The sequence below is a fragment of the Microcaecilia unicolor genome, chromosome 10 (genome assembly GCF_901765095.1).
Source record: "Microcaecilia unicolor chromosome 10, aMicUni1.1, whole genome shotgun sequence".
Lineage (NCBI taxonomy): Eukaryota > Metazoa > Chordata > Amphibia > Gymnophiona > Siphonopidae > Microcaecilia > Microcaecilia unicolor.
Window position 1 is genome coordinate 6935109 of NC_044040.1, and position 17984 is coordinate 6953092.

The following is a 17984-nucleotide window of genomic DNA, read 5'->3' on the forward strand; positions in this document are numbered from 1 at the left end:
CGTGGACCTGGAGCACGAGCCGCTGGATTCCAGCCCTGACGCGGCGCCACGCGCAGACAACACCCCCGACGCCCATTGGTCGGCGAGGGGTGGGAGGGGGCGGAGTTGCGAGGACTGTACCATCTTCACAACTGGAGGGGGGAGGGTAGTTGTATGGTATAGGCAACAAAAAAAAACAGGGTAGGTGGGGGGAGGTGGTGCAGCAGTTAACAGTTGTATTTGTGCTATGAAACGTTACCAGACGAAGGAGCGGCAGGTGTTTATAAAGTAAGAAGGACAGAGAGACGCTCAGCTTTGAAAGCTGAGTGGTGACGCCCGGCTCAACTCGCTCGGGACTCAGTGAAGCTTTCAGAGTAGAAGTTTGCAAGTCTTTGACCCACTGTCAGAATTCTTACAGTTTGTTTTGTGCATGTGGGTTGCCGACTCTGTGGGTGCTTGAGCACTCCTAATATTGAGAAAATTCCTTGTATGTGTCCAGGGAGGGGTTGGCTTAACACCCCCAATAATTTTCAAAAGTTAGCTCCTATGGTTGCCGAGCACAGTTTTGAAACAGCACCATAACTGGAGTTTCTCTTTTTCAATGCTTAATGAGCAGTGTCTGTTTGCCTGTCCTATTTAGATTGTGAGCTCTTTGAGCAGGGACTGTCTTTTCATGTATGGTGTACAGCGCTGCGTATGCCTTGTAGCGCTATAGAAGTGATAAGTAGTAGTAATGTAGAAGCCTGCCCTTGCAGATCAGCAACATGGCCGCGCAGGCTTCTGTTTCCGTCAGTCTGACATCCTGCACGTATGTGCCTGCGCGGCCGCATTGCTGATCTGCAAGGGCAGGCTTCTAGATGGAATGTTGCTAGTGGAAGAGTAGCCTAGTGGTTAGTGCAGTGGAACATGGAATGTTGTTACTATTTGAGATTCTGTTGTTACTATTTGAGATTCTACATGAAATGTTGCTATTCCACTAGCAACATTCCATATTTAGATTGTGAGCTCTTTGAGCAGGGACTGTCTTTTCATGTATGGTGTACAGCGCTTCGTATGCCTTGTAGCGCTATAGAAGTGATAAGTAGTAGTAATGTAGAAGCCTGCCCTTGCAGATCAGCAACATGGCCGCGCAGGCTTCTGTTTCCGTCAGTCTGACATCCTGCACGTATGTGCCTGCGCGGCCGCATTGCTGATCTGCAAGGGCAGGCTTCTAGATGGAATGTTGCTAGTGGAAGAGTAGCCTAGTGGTTAGTGCAGTGGAACATGGAATGTTGTTACTATTTGAGATTCTGGAATGTTGCTATTACTTGAGATTCTACATGGAATGTTGCTACTATTGAGATTCTGTTGTTACTATTTGAGATTCTACATGAAATGTTGCTATTCCACTAGCAACATTCCATATTTAGATTGTGAGCTCTTTGAGCAGGGACTGTCTTTTCATGTATGGTGTACAGCGCTTCGTATGCATTGTAGCGCTATAGAAGTGATAAGTAGTAGTAGTGTATGAAAGATTTGGGGCTGTTAGACATTTGGCATATGTTACATCCTGAAGAGCGCAATTTCACCCCCCCCCCCCATACATAAGTTATACGCTTAGATTACATACTTTTACATGCAGCATTTTTGCCCTCAGTAAGAGGAGCAGGAATAGAGGATGGGGTGGTGTCAGATCACTGTGGGTGGATCTTTGCTTATTGCCATGGATTACATTGCATAATTGGAGAATGCACCCAACCCTTTATATGGACCCTAATATCAAAACCTTCATACTTCAGCAGTGAGAGCATTATCTTACTGATAATAACTCTCAGGAGGTAAGCCCAATAGTGTTTTGGGAGGCTGGGAAAGCAGTTAAGAGAGAGAACATTTGGGAAAATACTACCAGAATGAGGAAAGTGCAGGACAAAATATTGTTAGACCTGACCAAACAGCTACTTTCACTCAGAGGCATCCTCTAATGCAGGGTGGAAGGATTTGTTAGACAAAAATATAGAGGTCAGGATGCAGGTTAATGATGTCTTAAATCAAAGGGCACACAGAGATATACAGTTATATAAATATTACACAGGTGGGAAAACAAGTCAGGTAAGCTTCTGGCCACTCTGGTTAAACACAGAGATGCTAGACAAGTGATAACTCGCATCAAGACTGTTCAAGGCTCTTTAGTTTCCCAAGACACAGAGATTCAGAGAGCATTTGTCCAATTCTATACATCCTCATATGACAAGGTCACTGTTACATGCTCAAAACATAGTAACATACATAGTAGATGACAGCAGAAAAAGACCTGCACGGTCCATCTAGTCTGCCCAACAAGATAAACTCATATGTGCTTCTTGTGTATATCTTACCTTGATTTGTATCTGCCATTTTCAGGACACAGACCGTAGAAGTCTTGCCCAGAACTAGCCCCACCACCCAAACACCAGCCCCGCCTCCCAATCTCGGCTAAGCTTCTGAGGATCCATTCCTTCTGCACAGGATTCCTTTATGTTTATCCCACGCAAGCTTGAATTCCGCTACCATTTTCATCTCCACCACCTCCCGTGAGAGGGCATTCCAAGTATCTACCACTCGCTCCGTGAAAAAATACTTCCTGACATTTTTCTTGAGTCTTCCCCCCTTCACTCTCATATCATGTCTTCTCGTTCTACCGCCCTCCCATCTCCGGAAAAGGTTCGTTTGCGGATTAATACCTTTCAAATATTTTAACGTCTGTATCATATCACCCCTGTTTCTCCTTTCCTCCAGGGTATACATGTTCAGGTCCGCAAGTCTCTCCTCATACGTCTTGTAACGCAAATCCCATACCATTCTCGTAGCTTTTCTTTGCACATGCTCAAAAGGGCTGACTTTTTTCAGAATCTTAAACTCCTCTGTCTTACGTCTGAGCAAACGCTAAGTTTTAACTCTCCGATTACGGGGCAAGAAATACAACAAGTGATAAAGCATCTTAAACTGTCCAAGGACCCAGGGCCTGATGGATTGGGCCCCGAGTACTACAAAATTATTGCCTTTCCAAACCCTCTGCCAGGAACTATTTAGCACATGGCAGGAAGACACATGCAACAATTGTAGTTTTGCCCTAGCAGGGCTGAGATAAGGAGCCGTTGGGCTCCTATCACCCCATTTCATTATTAAATCAGGACATTAAGCTCTTTGTTAACATCATGGCCACTCGCCTGGGGAAAGTTCTACCACAGTTCGTTTACCCGGATCAAACAGGTTTTCTGCTGGGCAGATTTCCCTCTACCGATATCCTCAGAACCTTTAATGTTAAAGGGTAGAAATAGAGGGGCATAATCGAATGCCCATCTCCATGGGTGTCTATGTCCGAGAACGGGTATGTGAAGGGGTGGGACAGACCGTATTTTCGAAAAAAAATGGGCGCCTATCTTTTTTTTCGATAATACGGGTTGTGCCCGGCAAATGCATCAGATTTGTGCGGATTTGAGCCGGGCAGTTTCGTTTTTCAGCGATAATGGAAACCGAAGGCGCCCAGCTCAAAAATGAACAAATCCAAGGCATTGGGTCATGGGAGGGGCCAGGATTCATAGTGCACTGGTCCCCCTCACATGCCAGGACACCAACTGGGCACCCTAAGGGGCACTTGTAACAAGTAAAAAAAAAAAGTTAAATACCTCCCAAGTCCATAGCTCCCATCCCTTGGGTGCTGAGCCCCTCAAATCCCCCCCAAAACCCACTGCCCACAACTCTACACCATTACCATAGCCCTTATGGCTGAAGGGGGGCACCTACATGTGGGTACAGTGGGTTTTGGGGGCGGTTTGGAGGGCTCCCATTTACCACCACAAGTGTAACAGGTAGGGGGGGATGGGCCTGGGTCCAACTGGGTGAAGTCCACTGCACCCACTAACAACTGCTCCAGGGACCTGCATACTGCTGAGATGGAGCTGGGTATGGCATTTGAGGCTGGCATACAGGCTGGGAAAAAATTGTTAAAGTTGTTTTTTTTTATGGTGGGAGGGGGTTAGTGACCACTGGGGGAGTCAGGGGTGGTCATCTGGTCATTTAGGGCACTTTTTTGGGACTTATTCGTGAAAAAAAGGGTCCAAAATATGACCCAAATTCACGCTAAAAACGCCTTTCTTTTTTCGATTATCAGCCGAAGGCGCCCATCTCTCCTCTGCCGATAAACACGCCCCAGTCCCGCCTTCACCACGCCTCCAACACGCCCCCGTCAAGTTTGCCCATTTCCGCGACAGATTGCAGTTGAAGACGCCCAAAATCGGCTTTCGATTATACCGATTTGGGCACCTTTGCGAGATGGGCGCCCATCTCCCGATTTGGGTCGAAATATGGGCGCTCATCATTTTCGAAAATGAGGCTGACAGTAACATAGTAGATGACGACAGAGAAAGACCTGTACGGCCCATCCAGTCTGCCCAACAAGATAAACTCATATGTGCTACTTTATATGTATACCTGACCTTGATTTGTATCTGCCATTTTCAGGGCACAGACCGTAGAAATCTTCCCAACACTAGCCCCGCCTCCCACCATCGGTGCTGCCACCCAATCTCTGCTAAGCTTCTGAGGATCCATTTCTTCTGAACAGGATTCCTTTATGTTTATCCCATGCATTTTTTAATTCCATTACCGTTTTCATCTCCACCACCTCCTGCGGGAGGGCATTCCAAGTATTCACCACTCTCTCCGTTAAAAAATACTTCCTGACATTTTTCTTGAGTCTGCCCCCCTTGAACCTCATTTCATTTCCTCTAGTTCTACTGCCTTCCCATCTCAGCAAAAGGCTTGTTTGCGGAGTAATACATTTCAAATATTTTAACGTCTGTATCATATCACCCCTGTTTCTCCTTTCCTCCAGGGTTTACATGTTCAGGTCAGCAAGTATCTCCTCATATGTCTTGTAATGCAAATCCCATACCATTTTTGTAGCTTTCCTTTGCACCGCTTCAATTCTTTTTACATCCTTAACAAGATAAGGCCTCCAAAACTGAACACAATACTCCAGGTTGGGCCTCACCAACAACTTGTACAGGGGCATCAACACCCCCTTTCTTCTGCTGATCACACCTCTCTCTATACAGCCTAGCAACCTTCTCGCTATGGCCACCGCCTTGTCACACTGTTTCGTCGCCTTCAGATCCTCGGATACTATCACCCCAAGATCTCTCTCCCCCTCAGTACCTATCAGACTCTCACCGCCTCTCACCCGTGGATTTCTACTCCCTAAGTGCATCACTTTGCATTTCTTCGCATTGAATTTTAATTGCCAAACATTAGACCATTCTTCTAGCTTCTGCAGATCCTTTTTCATGTTTTCCACTCCCTCCGGGGTGTCCACTCTGTTGCAAATCTTGGTGTCATCCGCAAAAAGGCAAACTTTACCTTCTAACCCTTCGGCAATGTCACTCACAAATATATTGAACAGAATTGGCCCCAGCACCGATCCCTGAGGCACTCCACTACTCACCTTTCCCTTATCCGAGTGAATTCCATTAACCACCACCCTCTGGTGTCTGTCCGTCAACCAGTTCCTAATCCAGTTCACCACATCGGGTCCTATCTTCAGCCTGTCAAGTTTATTCAATAGCCTCCTGTGGGGAACCGTGTCGAAAGCTTTGCTGAAATCTAAGTAGATTACGTCTATAGCATGTCCCTGATTAAATTCTCCGGTCACCCAGTCAAAGAATTCAATGAGATTCGTTTGGCACGATTTCCCTTTGGTAAAACCATGTGTCTCGGATCTTGCAACTTGTTGGCTTCCAGGAAATTCACTATCCTTTCCTTCAGCATTGCTTCCATTACTTTTCCAATAACCGAAGTGAGGCTTCTGTAGTTTCCAGCTTCTTCCCTATCACCACTTTTGTGAAGAGGAACCACATCTGCCGTTCTCCAATCCCTCGGAACCTCTCCCGTCTCCAAGGATTTATTAAACAAATCTTTAAGAGGACCCGCCAGAACCTCTCTGAGCTCCCTCAACAACCTGGGGTGGATCCCGTCTGGTCCCATGGCTTTGCCCACTTTAGATTTTCAAGTTGTTCATACACACTCTCTTCTGTGAACGGTGCTCTATCCGCTCCATTCTCATATGAACTTTTGTCAGTCAATTGTGGTCCTTCTCCAGGATTTTCTTCTGTGAAAACAGAACAAAAGTATTTGTTTAGCAAATTTGCTTTTTCTTCATCATTATCCACATAGTGGTTTGTAGAATCAAGGGGATGCAATTACCACTAGTTTGGATGCAGAAAAAGGCTTTGATAAGATCTTCTAGGATTATATCTTTTGGGTGCTGCCCCAATTTGGTATCATGGGGGTATTCCTTTTAATTCCTAACTTGTCACCTGTTCGTAACCTTATCTTATCTTCCTCTCTTCAATAGTCCCTTTTCCCTATGTGTCCTGTCTGTCCTGCCCTTATCCCTTATTTGTCCTGTCTGTCTGTCCTGATTTAGATTGTAAGCTCTTTTGAGCAGGGACTGTCTTTTCTTGATGTTCGAAGTTAAGAGGGAATAGGCTTAGGAGTAATCTAAGGAAGTACTATTTCACAGAAAGGGTGGTGGAGGCATGGAATGGCCTCCCGGTGGAGGTTGTGGAGTTGAAGACTGTTCCAGAATTTAAAAAGGCATGGGATAAGCATGTGGGATTGCTTAGGAAAAGGAAGAGTTAGGGGTTACAGAGGATGGGCAGACTGGATGGGTCATATGGCCTTTATCTGCCGTCATGTTTCTATGTTTCCAAAAGGAAAAAAAAGGAAATAAGGTTACTTTTTTTTATTATTGAACTTAAAATACATTTCTTTACTAGCTTTTGAAGGCCAAAACCTTCTTCCTAAGGTGAGAACAATATAAGCAAAAGTTGATTACCAGAAAATATAAGTAGATCCTAAAAGCATTCTAATTACAGTCTCAAAAGAAAGGTAGGAAGGAGTAATTAACAGGGAGAGATGGATGGGTGATCAGAAGGTGTGCTGAGTCCTTTTGGGAGTTCCTACACAGTGCTGATCTAAAAAAAAATGGGAAGGAGTTAACTATCGAGAAATTAATAAATAATATATTTTACTATAAATATTATACATCTCTCAAATGTTGTTTTGCGATGGAAGGAATATCCAATGTTAAGAAACACTGTAAGTTTTTATCTTAAAGACTCTTCACTGCTCTCATTGTGATTTAATCTACTACGAGACATTTAAATGAAATAAAAGAAACTATAGCCTGGCCATTCAACAAGTATGTGGAAAGGATGTGAACACACACATACCAGAAGGATCATGGAACTAATTTTGGATCCACGGCCCTAGAGTCTCTGTCCGCTTCAATCACACAATCCTTATATTTCATTTACCATCGTTCACTTTGGACTGTCAGGAAAGCAAGGGCCAGTGGCCAATCTCAGTCGGATAAATGTTGGTCATGTTCCAAAGCAATAGGTACATTTTCACATGTTATTTGACTGTAGCAATCTCCCAATTTTTGGGTCCGAGGTTTGGAGTAAAATATCTGATATCCTTCACTTGTCCATTACTATATCCTTGAAACGTATATTATTATTATTTATTTAGATTTTGCTCACACCTTTTTCAGTAGTAGCTCAAGGTGAGTTACATTCAATTATCCTATCTGAAATATCTGATGAATCGGACAAATTTCTATTTGATTTTCTAATATCTGTTGCCCTTAAAACTCATTGTTAATCACTGGAAGGCTAACTCACCTCTTTCTTTCCATATGTGGTGGAATTGAGTTATATTGTATAAGAAGAAATATGAAAATAATTTAAGTTGTGCTTTGCAGAAATCTCGTAAGTTGTTAAAATGGAAAACTGTAGGTATTTATCTAGTAAAATAACTCACACTGGTCAGCATTTGAGAGTATTTATACCTTTGATCCTGGATATGCTTGGAATAAACTTCCTGAACCCTTACGCCAAGCCCCCTCCCTACCCATCTTCAAATCTTTGCTCAAAGCCCACCTCTTCAATGTTGCTTTCGGCACCTAACCTTTATACCTTTCAGGAAATCTAGACTGCCCCAATTTGACTGCCCCTATTTGACTGACTGTACATTTGTCCTTTAGATTATCAATAGAAATCAAACAAAATAAAAGATGGAAAAGAAAATAAGATGATACCTTTTTTATTGGATGTAACTTAATACATTTCTTGATTAGCTTTCGAAGGTTGCCCTTCTTCCTCAGATCGGAAATAAGCAAATGTGCTAGCTGACAGTGTATATAAGTGAATACATTCAAGCATTACTATGACAGTCTGACAGGGTGGGAGGAGGGGGGTGGGTAGGAAGTATGCATGGGGACATCAAAGCATATCATTGATATTCTAACAGGATGGGTGTGGATAGGTGAGGGGTGGAGTGATCAACAGAGACATACAGCTTTATGGTTTATAATGGGTTAGGAACCCCAGATCCTTGTTAAGTCCTTTCTGTTGGGTGTTAAAATATTCAATCATTCTGACTTCAAAGGTCTTACGTTCTTGTATGGTTTTAAAGTTACCTTTCAGTATTCTCACTGTGAAATCACTGGTACAGTGTCCTGGTTCTTTGAAGTGCTGTCCCACCGGGGTGGGGCTCCTACTGGCTGTATTGTTCATGTGATGTCTCTGTTGATCACCCCACCCCTCATCTATCCACACCCATCCTGTTAGATTATCAATGATATGCTTTGATGTCCCCATGCATACCTCCGACCCACCCCCATCCTCCCACCCTGTCAGACTGTCATAGTAATGCTTGAATGTTTTCACTTATATACACTGTCAGCTAGCACATTTGCTTATTTCCGATCTGAGGAAGAAGGGCAACGTTCGAAAGCTAATCAAGAAATGTATTAAGTTATGTCCAATAAAAAAGGTATCATCTTATTTTCTTTTCCATCTTTTATTTTGTTTGATTTCTATTGATAACCTTAAGAGTGGACTAACACGGCTACCACAGTCCTTTAGATTGTAAGCTCCTTGAGCAGGGACTGTCCTTCTATGTTAAATTGTACAGTGCTGCGTAACCCTAGTAGCGCTTTAGAAATGTCAAGTAGTAGTAGGATATACACTCACTATACTCGTGCTTTCTCTATAGTACTTGCACTGTTGTTGTTACTATTATGCATTTGTAACTTGTCTATACATGAATTTACTCTATACTTTTGTATTTCTAATTATATACTCAAACTATTTAAACAAAACTTGGGAACTTGAAGTGCGTTCCAGAAAACGTGTGGCCTTATATTTTTGTTGTTAAACCTTTGCTTGTGGGCACCAAGACACAGCCCTGCTCCCCACTCTCTTCAAAGCTACCACTAACACTAACTAACCGTCCGTCCCACAATAGGGTGACGAGGGTGGGGGCGGTCTGACGAGTGGGGGCGTGGCTGCGTGGCCGCGTCACCTCCTTTCTCCTCGGCCACTCCTCCTAACCGTACGTCAGACGCCACTTCCTGCTCGCTGGGGAGCTGGCAGCAACAGGGCTGTTCGTTCCATTGCCTGCCTCAAACTCCCGCGGCCCAATGACAGCAGGTGCTCGTCCGGTTTCAGTTACAGCCAGAAAAGGGGCCGAAAGCACGGGGAACGGTGCGCCGTAGTGCTCGGAGCTGGATTTCCGGCGGAGGGCACGCTTGCTGCCGTCAGGCGCCGCGGTGGGAGTCCGGGGCCTGGGGTCCTAGGGGAAAGGAAGGGCGCCGGAGTTAGTTGTCGCTGTTGATGGGGAATTCTGAGGTAACCGCCGTTGCGCTTTTCCGCGAGCTGTCCCGAGGGGATGGGGGTCTTCGGTTTTTGCTTTAACTCCTTCCCCTTCTCTCTTTCTGCCTCTCCAGGGCCTTCCTTCTGCCCCTCCATGAAGCGGAGCGCGGGCGCGCTGGGCTGCTGAAAGAGCTCCTGTCCTGAGCGGTGAGTAGAGCTCGGGGGCCGCATCTGAGGGGACCGGGGAGGGTGTCCTGGAAGTGAAGCAGCAGCTCCTGGGGGGTCTGTAGGAGTTTCCTAGACGACAGCGCGCTTAGCAATTCGCTGGATTGTGTTGTTTTTGTTGCCAGAGGTTTTTTTTTAACTATGTTTGGCCTGGATGGGCAATTATTTTGTGCGACGTGGAACAGTTGTTCTCCCCTCCCCGAGTTTGTGGTGCCAAGTGGTGGAGAACTGGGTGTAGCTTTCAGATGTCTTGAATGGCTTCACTGGCTCCCTATCCGTTTTCGCATCCTGTTCAAACTTCTTCTACTAACCTATAAATGTATTCACTCTGCTGCTCCCCAGTATCTCTCCACACTCGTCCTTCCCTACACCCCTTCCCGTGCACTCCGCTCCATGGATAAATCCTTCTTATCTGTTCCCTTCTCCACTACTGCCAACTCCAGACTTTGCGCCTTCTATCTCGCTGCACCCTACGCCTGGAATAAACTTCCTGAGCCCCTATGTCTTGCCCAATCCTTGGCCACCTTTAAATCTAGACTGAAAGCCCACCTCTTTAACATTGCTTTTGACTCGTAACCACTTGTAACCACTCGCCTCCACCTACCCTCCTCTTCTCTTTCCTGTACACATTCATTGATTTGTTTGCTTTATTTTTTGGCTACTAGATTGTAAGCTCTTTGAGCATGTTTGTGCAGCACTGTGTACGCTTTGTAGCGCTATAGAATTGCTAAATAGTAGTAGTAGTAGAGAGTAGGTGGCATGGATGGGCAGACTGGATAAATCCTTCTTATCTGTTCCCTTCTCCGCTACTGCCAACTCCAGACTTCGCGCCTTCTGTTTCACTGCACCCTACGCCTGGAATAAACTTCCTGAGCCCCTACGTCTTGCCCCATCCTTGGCCACCTTTAAATCTAGACTGAAAGTCCACCTCTTTAACATTGCTTTTGACTCGTAACCACTTGTATCCACTCGCCTCCACCTACCCTCCACTTTCCTCTACACATTAATTGATTTGCTTGCTTTATTTTTTGTCTATTAGATTGTAAGATCTTTGAGCAGGGACTGTCTTTCTTCTATGTTTGTACAGCGCTGCATACGCTTTGTAGCGCTATAGAAATGCTAAATAGTAGTAGTAGTAGTTAAAAATGCTGGCGTCACCTTACAAAAGGTAATGGATTTTAATGGCAGCGAAGAAGTATATGATACTGGCCATAAAGAAAATGACTTTTCATGTTAGCTCATTCTGTGTTAAAGCATTCATCAACTGTTGGAAGTAGACGTTTAATTTCAGACTGAAAAAGGAAAGTGCCAAGCGCAACATAAAATATTAAAGAATAGCTATCTTTTGAGGTTGTAAGGGCTGATTTTTGTATACCTTGCACATTAGTATCCATAATTACAAAAGGCAGGCTGAAATCGGAAATGGCTAAATAAGTCTAATGGGAATAAAAAAAAGTACCTTTATTTTCCAGTGTGCTTCCAGTTCCACTGAAGGAGAGAGCGCCTGCTTGACAAATGATGTAAGTAAGCAATGTGAATGTTGAGATGACTTGAAAGCGAAGTTGGTGTTACTGGGATTGATGCATAAGATTTTGAAATTTCTCTTTCTGCACATGTCCAAAACACTGCTGAATCCTGACCTTTCTTTTTCTCTAACATCAGCAAAATGTGTCCCTTTCTTTCAGAGCACACTACCAAAACCCTTATTCACTCTCTTATCACCTCTCACTTAGACTACTGCGACTTTTCTTCTCACAGGTCTCCCACTAAGCCATCTCTCTTCCCCTTCAATCTGTTCAACATTCTGCTGCATGACTTATATTCCGCAATTGTCACTGTTCTCATGTTAGCCCTCTTCTCAGGTCACTTCATTAGCTCCCTATCTGTTTCTGCATACAATTCAAACTTCTCGTATTGACTTACAAGTGCATTCACTCTGCGGTTCCTCAGTACCTCTTCACTCTTTATATCTTCCCTACACTTTTCCCCTGGAACTCTGTTCATTGGGTATTTAAAATCTCTTACCTGTACCCTTCTACTGCAATCTCCAGACTCTGTTCCTTTTATCTTGCTGCATCTTACGCCTAGAATAGACTTCCTGAATTAGTATGCCCCTCACTACCTCACTACCTCTCTACCCTCATCTCCCCTTACGTTCCCGCCCGTAACCTCCGTTCACAGGATAAATCCCTCCTCTCAGTACCCTTCTCCACCACCGCCAACTCCAGGCTCCGCTCATTCTGCCTCGCCTCACCCTATGCTTGGAACAACCTTCCTGAACCCTTACGCCAAGCCCCCTCCCTGCCCATCTTCAAGTCTTTGCTTAAAGCCCACCTCTTCAATGCTGCGTTCGGCACCTAACCCTTACCGTTCAGTGAATCCAGACTGCCCCAATTTGACTGCCCCTATCGGACCGACCGTTCACTTGTCTATTAGATTGTAAGCTCTTTGAGCAGGGACTGTCTCTCTTTGTTAAATTGTACAGCGCTGCGTAACCCTAGTAGCGCTCTAGAAATGTTAAGTAGTAGTAGTAGTAGTAGTAGTATGTCAAATTTGTCTTGATTAGATTGTAAGCTTTGTCGAGCATGGACTGTGTCTTACGTGTTCAGTGTACAGTGCTGTGTATGTGTAGTAGCGCTGTTGAAATGATTAGTAGGAGTAGGTATATGAGAGATTTTTACAGTTGATAATGAGTCCTGTATGTTTCCCACATGAGAGTACATACTATCAGCCTAATGTGTTTATTTAAAATTTGAAAAAAAACAAAAACAGAAAATTGGGTATAGGTTGACTGATTTTATGTAAGGTAGTTTGTAGGAGCTTTGGAGTCGATGCTCAAAAGTCATCGTCAACAGCTGTGTGCATTTGTAGCTGCAGCTGAACTTACCAAATGAGGAGTAGTGATTGACCCTCAAAGGAAATCGCATGCAGATTATGTGCAGAGAGTCTGCATATGGTTTGGTAGGGAAAGCGCCTAGCACATGCCCGGACCAGTCTTGTGGTAAGCATCGATGTTCTGCACATGCTCAGGGAAAAATAAAAAGCGGAAATGGCAATAATTGTGTCATAGATGTGTATCATAAGTGTCTGTTGCAGCAGGATGTGTGAACAAGGTACACTTGCAAGACAAATGCATAAAATACACGCACTTGTAAGAACATGTTTTTATTACAGCAAAGTTTTATAGTGAGAGAAGCCAATCCCGACAGTCTTTGCGGTAGTCTGAGAATCTTGCGAGAGATGCTACCATAAAGCAAACCATTTTTTGTGGACATCATAGATGGACATCATATGTGTTCATGGACGATCGGTTACCTTTTGTTTCTTTATTGTTTTGGGTGGAACACAGGCAGGCAAACTCTTTTGTGCAAGGAATGCTCGTTTTAATACTAGTGAGCTTGTTTTAATAAATTTGCATAAACGTTTTGGTTACCGCTTCTGTGAGGTAAAATTGGTACTTGAAACCCTTTGTACTTTATGTGCACAATAACATACACAAACTAGCTAAAACCAGTCAAAATGGAACGCTAGAAGCCCAGGAAGCTTTGAGCATTGTGCCATTTTTCTAGAAGTAAAAGTGTGCTGTGATTCATGTTTTGATATGTGTATGATAAGAGTATAGAGCACTGGTGTGTAATAATTCAGTGATGCATTTATTCAGATGCATCAGTTGATACCGAAATGTAAAAAAAAACCAAAACTAGAAAGGGCTCATGATTCTTTAAAATTTGGTTTCTGTTTTGATCATGTGGGGGAGATGTGGTAAGTCCCAGAGGGTCAAAAGAGCTCAGGGGGGGTGGGTTTTGGGAGATTGCAGGTTGAGGCTGGATTTGGGGAATGAAAATATAATTCTGTTTGTAACTGCTGCTGTCTTGTATTGTTTCCCCTTTGGGGTTATGCTTTGGAACTCTTTGCCAGAGGATTGTGGTAACAGCGGTTAGCATATCTGGATTAAAAAAAAGGTTTGGACAAGTTCCTGGAGGAAAAGTCTATAGTCTACTATTGAGATAGAAATGTGGAAGCCACTACTGTCCTTGGAATTGGTAGCATGGAATGTTGCTACTATTTGGGATTCTGCTAGGTAGTTTTGACCTGGATTGGCCACTACTGGAAGCAAGATGCAGGGCTAGATGGCTCATTGGTCTGCCCCAGCATGTCTGTTCTTGGGCTCTGTAGACAAGATTAACAAAATAGCACGCATAAGAATATAATTCTTGTGTAGTCAGATGTGTGCAAAATAATGTAGTGAGTGAATTTTAATGATGACTGGCTAGAGGAAAAAGATAATTTTTGGAGAGTAAAGCATATGCTATTTTAAACCTCTCCCAAATACTTCCTGTAAATTGCTGTCGTGTCTCCTCACATAAATGAATGGATAATACTGTGGGTTTTTAATTTCAGAGTATTATTAAATATGTTTTCCTTTTTTTTTTAACATATAAGTCGATTAGTGTTTTGGCTGTGTTTCTTGCCAACATTTATGTTTTATCTATTTTGTGGAAATAATTGCATTATCCAGTCTTATATTAACTGTTTTTAGCGTTTTAATGATGAATGTATGACTTAGCATGCAAGATGACATGACAGTTCACACTAGCATTGCAGCAGTTGCTTATTCATGTCTCAAATGCTTGCTTTGTTAGAGGTTGGGAGCTGAGTAGATTATAGGCAGAGAATGGGTATGGATTGTACATTACAGGGTGCACTTACCAGCTGCTCCAAAGGAGGCAGTAAGTGCATCCGTGCTAACTGTGAATTGTACTGCACAGAAATATTCCTTACTGTGTGTTAACTGAAGGGAACATTCTGGGAATGCCCCCAGCAGTTAACTGACAGCCTTTGTACTTTGCATTAATTTTTGCTGTTAAGAGCACAATAAATGCAAACCCTGCATTTAGTAAAAATGCCCCTTATTTTGCCACAAATAAAAAAAAAAAAAAAAAAGCGAAAAACTAGCTTAAACCAAATTAAGTTGCGTTTTCCTAAAACAATTTTTTTTGTTAAACTTGCATCACAATTCAAGTAGTAAGTAAACACAAAGGAATTTATAATATAACATTAGATTATTGATCTATGTTTTGTATAGGTGTGGCAAAGATGGGCAAGATATAGACATGCCAAAGTATTAAAAAAGTGATCAATGTTTAGTATAGAGCTGTCTGGTTTTGCAGATCAGGCAGCTTTGTATATATAACTTATTCCTTTATCTATGATCTATAGCTATAGCCTGTGTCTTCTTGGCTTTCTCAGGGACAAGTTAACAGGCAGGTTTGCTTGGCCTAAAATAATGGGCCATAAACTTTAAAACCTCTGTTTGTTTCAAACAGACTCGGAATTAATACAGGGACACTCTCAGTGAAGGGCAAGTACGAGTGATAAGTATTCGAGGGAGGGAGGTTGTAATGGGCAAATGCAGAATTATGTGACGGTGACCTTAAAGGTCAGAGTTGAAGAATATAAGTCATTAAGTGATTGGACAAAACTAAGCTTCAGTATTCTGGCTAAGCACATCTTGTACCAGTCAGATTCTGATAGCTTCCAAAGGAAACAGAGAGAGATTTTATTTTTCTTATACTGAAATTTAGACTGATATAAATAAGAATTACATTTTCTGTAACATTAGGATAAAAGAATATTTTATTGTACCATTTATTTACTCTAATAAATTTTAGCATTATTATAAAAGAGAAAAACTGAAGTCTGGAGTGTTTTTCCTTTGCCAGAAGGGCTTTCTTTCAGTCTCTTCTGAAGTTGTTCAGCTCCCCCTCCCTCCTTTAAAGGAAAAGGGGGGGGGGGGGGCTATACATAAGTAAGAGATAAAAAGTAGGGTGGAAAGAGAGCAAAATTATTGTAGAGCAGTGGTTTTCAACCCAGTCATTGGTAACCACCTTGCTAGTCGGATTGTAAGATATCTACAATATGCATTTATGAGATATGATAGAAGTGTATAAAATAATGAGTGGAATGGATCGGGTGGATGTGAAGCGACTGTTCACGCTATCCAAAAATACTAGGACTAGAGGGCATGAGTTGAAGCTACAGTGTGGTAAATTTAAAACGAATCGGAGAAAATTTTTCTTCACCCAACGTGTAATTAGACTCTGGAATTCATTGCCGGAGAACGTGGTACGGGCGGTTAGCTTGACGGAGTTTAAAAAGGGGTTAGATAGATTCCTAAAGGACAAGTCCATAGACCGCTATTAAATGGACTTGGAAAAATTCCGCATTTTTAGGTATAACTTGTCTGGAATGTTTTTACGTTTGGGGAGCGTGCCAGGTGCCCTTGACCTGGATTGGCCACTGTCGGTGACAGGATGCTGGGCTAGATGGACCTTTGGTCTTTCCCAGTATGGCACTACTTATGTACTTATGTACTTATGTACCAAGAAGGTGGATATGCAAAATCTCTCTCATGCATATTTATTGTGGATATCCTGAAAATTGTGATTGGCCAGGTGGTCTGTGAGGACTAGGTTGAAAACCATTGCTCTACAGAGCCTTTCAGGATAGGGAGAGGGGTGGGAGAGTTTGGGATATATTCTTCCTAATTTTATAATCCTGTGTGCACTTTCACACTTAGGACCCGATGCTCAGAAGGAAACACTAGCGATGGACTAGCACCTGTGTTTACCAGTGCAGAATGTTCAAAGGCCAGGAGTACGGGAACAAACGAGCACGCAGTTGAACGGCACAATGAGCATGCTAATGGATGCTCATGAGGTCATTTCCTATTCCTCTACTATGCTTAGAGAACAGTGCTCTGAACACAACACCCTTACCACTGTAAATCTTATGCCAGCTCAGAGCTGGTGTTAGGTGAATGGACAGCAGCAAGCAGCTTCAGAATAGAGAGCTGCACAGGAGCAGGGATCCCCTCTATGTCTGCAGGATCCCCGCGGAAGTGTCTTCCCTTCCCCGAATGCCGAATGCTTTCCCACACATACCTTGAGGTACCCTGGTGGTCTTAATGGCTTCTTTAGGGCAGGAAAGATCCCTACTCTTTTCTGGCCGCTGCTGCGGCGCTGATCCTCTCCGCTCTGCTCTTTTAACATGACTGCAGAGACTTTGCGGTGGCCTCGTGAGACTTCCACCACAGTCTTGCAAGGCCGCCGCTGGAAGTCTTGGCAGCCATGTTAAAAAAGCAGAGAGGAGAGGATCATAGCCAAGGCAGTGGGCAGGAAAGAGTGGGGATCTTTCCTGACCCAAAGAAGCCATTAGACCACCAGGCTGTCTCAAGCTATGTGGTGGGAGGGCACCCAGGGTCAGAGGGGGAGGTAGATGGATGGAGTTGGGAAAGTAAAAGGGTGAGTCTATTTCCCTTCCTCACGCTGCCATCATTGTCATACGCTCAAAACAAAGCGAGCGAACCTATGAGCTGCTACATCCACGTTGTCGTTCTTTGTTGTTGGTGGCATTTTTATTTAATCTCACTTATATTTTCAAACATGCCGGCTTGTGCAGCATACAGATGTACACAGAGGAAGTATAATGAAGGAATAACTTTTCATAGGTAGAGTAGTAATTTGTTATAAATCATAACCTGTGTGTTACTTGGAGGGGCTGGTTATAGGGACACCCTAGCATGTGTTATATTTGTGCAGAGCTTTTTTCCTCCTGGTAAAGGGCCTCTATTTATGACATTTATATCCCACATTAAACATGAGTTAAGTTGAAACCTGGGAGCATTTAACATTTTTTCCCCCCATGTCTACATCAAAAGAAAAACGATTGCATGTGAGAACTTGCTCCTTTTGTTTTGTGAATTGCAGTGGTATATTATAAAAATGCACTTGCCTTTTTTATTACTACTGTTTCACAGAAAGGTATTGAATAATTAGAGAAGGGCTTCCTTCAGAAGTTTTGTCCAGCAGCAGTCTAAATGTGGCAAAATTGTCCAGTTCATACCACTTTTAGCTGCCAAATTCATACAAAGTTAATTGTTCAGTAGAAAATAAATCTGTTGGCTCAGGCTGCCTGCTTTGTGAATATTGCATCAAGTATTACATATTAAGGGTATTTGCTTTAAACTTTGTTTTAATCCATTTATCCAGTCCATTGGTGAATCCTAAGGGTGGTTGAACAATTAGGTGTAAACTGTATTGT

The 17984-nt window shown here is 43.2% G+C and overlaps 1 protein-coding gene across 2 annotated transcripts in view; it reads left to right on the forward strand.

The window, feature by feature from the left end:
- Nucleotides 1-9436: 9436 nt before the first annotated feature.
- Nucleotides 9437-17984, forward strand: part of UPF2 (UPF2 regulator of nonsense mediated mRNA decay) — a 148205-nt gene continuing 139657 nt past the window's right edge. For both annotated transcript variants that reach the window (XM_030216003.1, XM_030216004.1), the window contains exons 1-3: nt 9437-9692; nt 9791-9863; nt 11354-11401. The gene's annotated coding sequence lies outside the window, so the exon portion shown is untranslated. The remainder of the gene's footprint in view (nt 9693-9790; nt 9864-11353; nt 11402-17984) is intronic.